Source organism: Chaetodon trifascialis, chromosome 1 (genome assembly GCF_039877785.1).
Source record: "Chaetodon trifascialis isolate fChaTrf1 chromosome 1, fChaTrf1.hap1, whole genome shotgun sequence".
In the NCBI taxonomy this organism is placed as follows: domain Eukaryota; kingdom Metazoa; phylum Chordata; class Actinopteri; order Chaetodontiformes; family Chaetodontidae; genus Chaetodon; species Chaetodon trifascialis.
The window spans coordinates 3,364,197-3,371,505 of record NC_092056.1 but is presented as its reverse complement, the minus strand read 5'-3'; positions in this window follow the sequence as shown (position 1 = coordinate 3,371,505).

Genomic DNA, 7,309 nt, shown 5'->3' with positions numbered 1-7,309 from the left:
TAAATACCTGCAGCCCCACATGTGTTTGGAAGATGATACTAAAGTGAACTCCAGTGATGTTACAGATGACAGATTGGGGCTAATTGATTGAGAAAATGATGTTGGAGTCTTTATGGACTCAGTAATAGTCTAAATAATTGGATGCTTCCTCTTCTTGGTGCTTCATGGGTAGTTTTAAGTTTTCACGCTCCCTCCTTCTCACCTTCGACACACCCCTCTCCTCCCTCTTGATGCCTTTTCCTCTTCCTTTTCTCTCTCTCCTCCTTCTCTGTCGGGTCTTTCCTCCTCTTTGTTCTCCCTCCCCCCTTCGTCACTGCCTCTTCCTCGCCAGCCTCCGACCACACGGCGCTCTTGCTAGCAGTTAGAAGTTATGGTTTGTGGCTGGTGAGCTGACAGCGCTACAGCAGAGGGCGAGATAAGGCTGTGACCTCTCTGGCCGGAGAGGATGAGATGAATGCATTTACTCCCTGTGTGATGGGAGGCTGCGGTGGGGGAGAGGAGGAGGGTGGAGCCGGTGTGTGCCGTCCCTGGGTGCCTGGCCCCCCAACTAAATCTGCTGTATCTGTAACAAGGCTTTCAGACAGCTGGGATGTGGAGGGGGAGGATGACAGTGGGATGGGAGGGGGGAGGAGGATGGAGGATGAGGGGGAAGGGAGGGTTTGGGTGGTTTATATATATATAAAGATAGACAGATAGATAGATAGAGAGAGAGAGAGAGAGAGAGAGAGAGAGAGAGAGAGAGAGAGAGAATCGTCTCTTCTTTTTCCCCAAGGCCTGATATTGGATGATGTCCCAAAATCAAGGCCTCTTGCCACGAGGCCATGATTCATCACCCTGATGTGTGTGTGTGTGTGTGTGTGTGTGTGTGTGTGTGTGTGTGTGTGTGTGTGTGTGTGTGTGTGTGTGTGTGGAGTATCTGTGTGTACAGTACAGTACACTGTAGCCGTATGCATGCCGATGTCTCTAACAGTCCGTCTACTGTTTCTCTTTCATCTGTCGCTGTAAACATTACTGGAAATTAACTCTTGTAACACTTAAGAAACACTGAATTGTGAGACAAAGATGTGATAATAACTCCTGCGAGGTGTCATGCTTTTGAGGTTATTTCCTGGAGGAGAAACAGGTGATTGACAGGCAGCTGTAAATATGATAGAGCACTGATATAAAAACCGTCCAGTTGGAGTTTTACATGATTGTTTTGCTCTGTGAAAGTGTTATTTACTACCGAAGGAGAATGAAAAGGAAAACCAGCTCACCTAAAAAGAAACACTGCTTTTCTCCTTTTGAGGACCATATTAAGGATTTTACCCCATAATTGCAAATTGCATTTACTTTACATAACCGACCATTTTCATGTTGTTAAAAGTGTAAAATGTTAACATGACATTACACATGGATGGTTTTGTTGAACGTTTCTTAATTCACATTCCAGGCAGCCATTGGCTTCCATCCATTTGTCAACAGCACTTGCTGTTAATGGCCAGAATACTGAAATGAACTGAAATCAATGATGGCTGCCTGCCTTTAAAATGTTCAGGATCAACATAAGACATCCATGATTTGTAGTGAATGGGCTGAAGCACCACCAGTATGTTGCTTTAGGTGTTGACATGAAAAATAGATATAAAAGGACTCGTGTTTGTTTACATTTTTCACATTCCAGGCAGCCGTTGGCTTCCATTCATCTGCGAGCAATTGTGGCCGCCTGCTTTCAAATGTTTCAGAATCAACAGAAAACATGACAAAATTTTAGATTTTTGGATTTTTTTATACCGCTTCAGACAGCCATTGACATCCATTCATTTGTGAACAGTAAGAAAACGAAGAAGAAGAAAGAAATGTTGAAGAAATCTGATGGGAAAAAAATCACTTTTGGTGGAACTACTCATAACATTTACATATGCAACATGTGATGAGTTGCAAGTAGACAGTATTTCTTTTTAATGGGTCACGAGGTATGAAAGATTGGAAACCATTGTGCTAATTGGTTTTCTTACTGTTCACAAATGAATGGAAATCAATGGCTGTCTGAAATGGTAAAAAAAATTCCAAAAATCTAAAATTTTGTAATGTTTTCTGTTGATTCTGAAACATTTGAAAGCAGGCAGCCACAATTGTTCACAAATGAATGGAAGTCAACGGCTGCCTGCCTTTAAGATGTTCAGGATCAACATAAAACATACATGATTTGTAGTGAATGGGCTGAAGCACCACCGGTATGTTGCTGAAGGTGTTGACATGAAAATTACAAGTAAAAGGACTCATGTGTTTGTTAAAATTTTTCACATTCCAGACAGCCGTTGATATCCATTTAGTTGTAAACAGTAAGAAAACCAATTAGCACAACGGTTTCCAACCTTTCATACCTTGTTACCCATTAAAAAGAAATACTGTCTACTTGCAACTCGTCACATGCTGCATATGTAAATGTTATGAGTAGTTCCACCAAAAGTGATTTTTTCCCATCAGATTTCTTCATTTGAATAATTTTTAGACACCTAAAGAGGTCAAAGTATCCTGTTTTTCACAAGCGACATGCAAAGATTAGAGAAAAGTTTCAAGAGAATTTTGCATCCAAATAAAATCAACGGCTGCTTTAAAACAAAATGACTTCTCAGACACAGCAGCACGGTTTGCAAAATGTCTCGTTCTGATGTCAAGTTGACGTGATTTGCAGTAAATGGCCTAAACCGCCGGCGCAGGATTTTCTTTTTGTCTTTGTTTGAGTGTGTGTGCTCGTATTTTGAATGTGTGTGTCCACCAAGGGCATCATTTATCCAGTAGCCCAGAGGCAAAAACAACCTGCTGCCAGTATTGATGGTTCGTCCTGCTGCACCTGTGTGGATTGGGTTCAGAGGTCACCAGTCACAGGCAATCAGGAGTAAATGGAGCCTGCGTAACACTCGACAAACGGCTAAGAGCTTTAGAACAAAGCCAAGGCCGCCGTCCTGTGTGTGCTGCTCTGTCTATGTGTGTGCGTTACTGCAATGCTCCCTTATTTCACTCAACATTAGCCACTGTAACAGGATTAATTCTTGTTTATGTCTCAGCGGCTGACCTTGCAGGTGATCCCTTTATCCCGGCTTCTCCTCATGCTTGCAAACCTCGCCAAAAAAAGTTGCATCTCTTTTATTTTTAACCACATAAAATGACTGCTGGGTGAGCCACTCAGCAGCCAAAACACATTTCCAATCCTTTTATCCCCTTAGTAAGGTTTAACACTCTCAGCTCCTACAGTCAGCCCAGTTCATCCGCAGACTAATCCAACACTGTGTTATTGTCTTATTGACTCTCCGAGCCCGAACGCCAAGAATCATAACAGCTTGTGGGAGGCGTCACGAAGGCAAGCCGAAGAATTCGGCGTCTCGGAGCGGGACGAGTCGAGGAGGGGCTCGCCTGAGGAGGAAGACACATATCAAAGAGGTATTAAAGGCACTGATCCATCGTGCCTTAACTCACTCTTACATCATCGTAAAACATCATCCAATTTACCAGCACTGTCAGAGAGGAACCATAACACATTTGCATAATGCAGCGTCTTCACTATGTTAATTCTCCCTCAACTCAGCCATATACAAGGACTCTTTTCTGGGTTTGGACTTATTCTATCTCTTTATTGTGTGTGCATGAGTGCTTTACACCATGGTAGGATGCTGATGACTGTGACAGATTATGGAGGTAAATGAGGCTCTCCAAAGCCCTCCAAGCTCTCCACGCAGCGGTGCAGCGATGCCGCAGGACATCACAGGAAGAGCAATAGAAACACATTACAGCCGAAATCATATTGCCACTGAGGGGTGTAAGTTAGCGGGTAAATAGATGGAGCACACATGGAGAGAGGAGGTGGGGGTGGCGGTGAGGTTCAGCCTGTACAGGATTAGCATTGACACATGTGATCTCTTTTTGATTTTCAGGCTGTGTCAAATATGGAAAATGACTTGATTAAATTCTGCCTCGGCTGGATGCTGATGCAAAGCAGTGCTCGCCGACTGTGAGCCCACCTCTGTGTAAGTTCAGGGAGAAACGCTCCTGTAGACCCTCTGACACGGTAATCATTGATCTGTGGCCTTCGGTGAAGTGCAGCAGTTACTTTCTAATGAGACGCTCTGATTTTTATCCACACTAGCGACACGGCTCGTGGCTCACCGCTTTGGTCCAGACAGAAATATCTGAACAACTGCTGGATGGACTGCCATGAAATTTTACGGACTACAGTGATTCCTTGAGTTTTCATTTGGGCTTGAGATATCTCAAAATGCATCGGATGGATTGGCATGTGGATGAATCCTAATGATGGTGATGCCCTCATTTCTTTTCTCGTGGCTCCAGGAACGAAATGTCTCAACAATTATTAAATGAATTGTCGTTTCCATTGGGTCCAAATTTCACTTTGTCAGATACTTTATGACTAAATACCTGCAAACCTGACGACATTCCCACCAGCTTCAGCTGCACTGTGTATTTATCGCTACTTATTAGCATGCTAACATGCTAAACTATGATTATGACCATGGTGAACACTGTAGATCCTTGACCTAAAACATGTTAGCATTGTGACTCTGAGCCTGTTAGCATGCTAACATTTAGCTTTGAGCATGTGTAGATGGACAAAACACTCATTTAAATCTGTGTGCATGGTATGTTAAACCTCAGCGCAGCGTCTTTGAGGATTCTGTCCATATTGGACTCCGCTCACGATACATTTATTGCCAAAATTCAGTGTCTGTGCAGGAGGTAGTGAGGTGGAAACTGAGGGTGTGGAGGTTGGGGGATTGGACAGACTGGAAAGTGAAAGGTGTTGCACATAATGATAGATTATGTGCAACACATCAACTAACTGATGAACACAATGGAGCATTCAGCAGCTAACGAGGGAGATATTTTCCTCAGGAGTTAGAGAGGAGATACTGAACTTACATCCATCAGGTGGACACGAACACGACTCCAGATAAATGCTAATGTTGCTCCGTATCTGCTGTATTTTAGGCAACACTCTCGATAGGTCAGTGTTGTGTGCACAGTTTGTAGGACTGGTCCAAATGGCCAGAAAATCAATGAATGCAGTTTTAAGCTTTAATGAGCTTAATGCTTTAATGAAATATTAAAAACTTAAGATGTTTTTATGGCGCCTCCATTGTATCTAATAGAAAGTCTGTTACGCATCATTTTTAATAACCTTTCTTGTTAATGCTTATTGGAAGATTTGGGCCAGAATTTGAAACGACGTTCAGAGGATTGGGTCAAGGTTTGTCCACATCGCATGAGTTTGCAGAGACTGACCCCTGGTGGGTCAACGGGGCTCTGGAAGTCAAACATAATCAGAAGAGCCGTAGCAACAGAGCGATCTCTGATTTGACTCACACTGGTCTGATCTCAGCGGCTGCTTTTATCACTGCGGTTTGATGTCTTAATCAAAAGCAAAGTGCTTTAAGGTGCAGTACCACTAATGACCACTGGGTGCTGTTTACAGAAACATTTGATCAGGATTCCACTTAAAAAGCCCCAACTTCTTTCTAGAAACACAAAACTTTAGATGTATGATTCTCAGTATTTATTTTATCTTCCTGTAATTTGTAGAACAAGAGAGAAACAGGTGGATCTTGACTAACAGGTTACTGTTAACATGTTTTACTATGGATTTGCTCCTGAAATATCTCTAAAGGCTGGTTTTCTTGCTCCACTTCTTCTGATGATCTTTTACGTTGGTGCCCCTGAACTGAAACACTCTTCTTCTTTCAATGCTTATAGTGCCATCTCCTGGAAAGGCAGGTTAATTACAGAAGTGTCAGACGATGCAGGAACATTTGGTGTCCATACCAGGAATATTTCATGTTTTCCCCTTCATTTCAAATCATGTATAACTTCCTGCAGCCATTCTTAAAGTGTGGTGGTTAATGTGTGTTTTACATTGGGCAGCCATTGATTTCCATTCCATTCCAGCATGTTAAACTTATAAACCATATTATCCATCAGGCATCATGTCAGATTTCATTTGGTAAAAGTGCATCTGTGTTTTTAAATCTACACACACGTGCTACCAAGCTTTAAACCAGAAAACATAACCAGTTTTTAAGCAAATCATCACGAAACACTCAAAATAGGTGGTAATTTTGTTGTTAATTGACCAAACTATTAATGTGTGGTAAATGAAAACACATACTAATAAGATAAGTGTGCATACCTTATCAATCACCTGTAATTATTTTAGTTTTATTTTCATTTTTTATAAAAAATGAAATGCTGGCCTGACAGTGGAAATAGTTTTATGTAGAGGACAGCGTGCAGACAGCAGGTTACGCTGCAGTTGCACCGTCCTCGCAGCCCTCCCTGGCTCAGGTCTGATGATCCTGCTGATTGAAAACATGCCTCCTCCTTTGATTTCAGATGCCAGATGTATCTGCTCAGGAAATGAGAGCTCTCACCCGACATCAGTTTGAGCATCTGCATTATAGAACTTCACTCCTCGTGCTGCACGTTGTCCTGCAGCTCCAGCATGAAGGATCAAACTGTTTGTGGCAGCACACTGATCACAGGTGAGTCTCTGAGAAGAGAACTGTCTGACTCACCTCAGGACTGTTCATGTTGGTGTGTTGGTACTGTGACTTTCACGGCTCTCCTCAGATTTCACTGGTCATTTGCTGCCACCTAGTGGACGCAGAGCTGCTGTGCATGCAGCAAACACAAAAACAGCTGCTGTGCACATGATTAACAAACATAACACAGACACGGCTTGAGGAAGTTATTCCCTTGTGATTTATTTCTATTTTCTATTTTTGTTCTTTTTAGTCTGAATCTCTTTAATGTTTTTTATTCTTTCCTTTCTCAAAATAATCTGTTACACTCATATTTTGTGTTTTGTGAGTTTGCTGAACCGCTGTACTGCAACTAAACCTGTTATCAGTTAATAAAAAGAAGACACAACTGAGCTGAAATGAAAACTCAAACCGCATATCTCACACGCTGAATGGAAATTACAATAATTCTAATAATAAATGATAAAATAACACAAAGGCTGACTGACTGTTGTTCTTTTGCTGTTTGTTAAAAAAAAGTATTAAATAAACTGGATGCAAACTGCTGCCATGCAAAGTGTTTTTCCTCTCTGAGTTAAAATGATTTCACTGTGCAGCTTCAGAGGAATCCACCTCCGTGTCTCTCAGTGGTAAACGGAGGAACCGAGCGGCAGAAGAAACCCAGTTCTTCATGTCGTAATGATGCATTTCAGGCAGGATGATGAAGATGAGATTCGATCTGAACTAAATGAATCAAGATTTCTTCAGAGGGTTCATTCTGCCCTCTGCTCCTAATG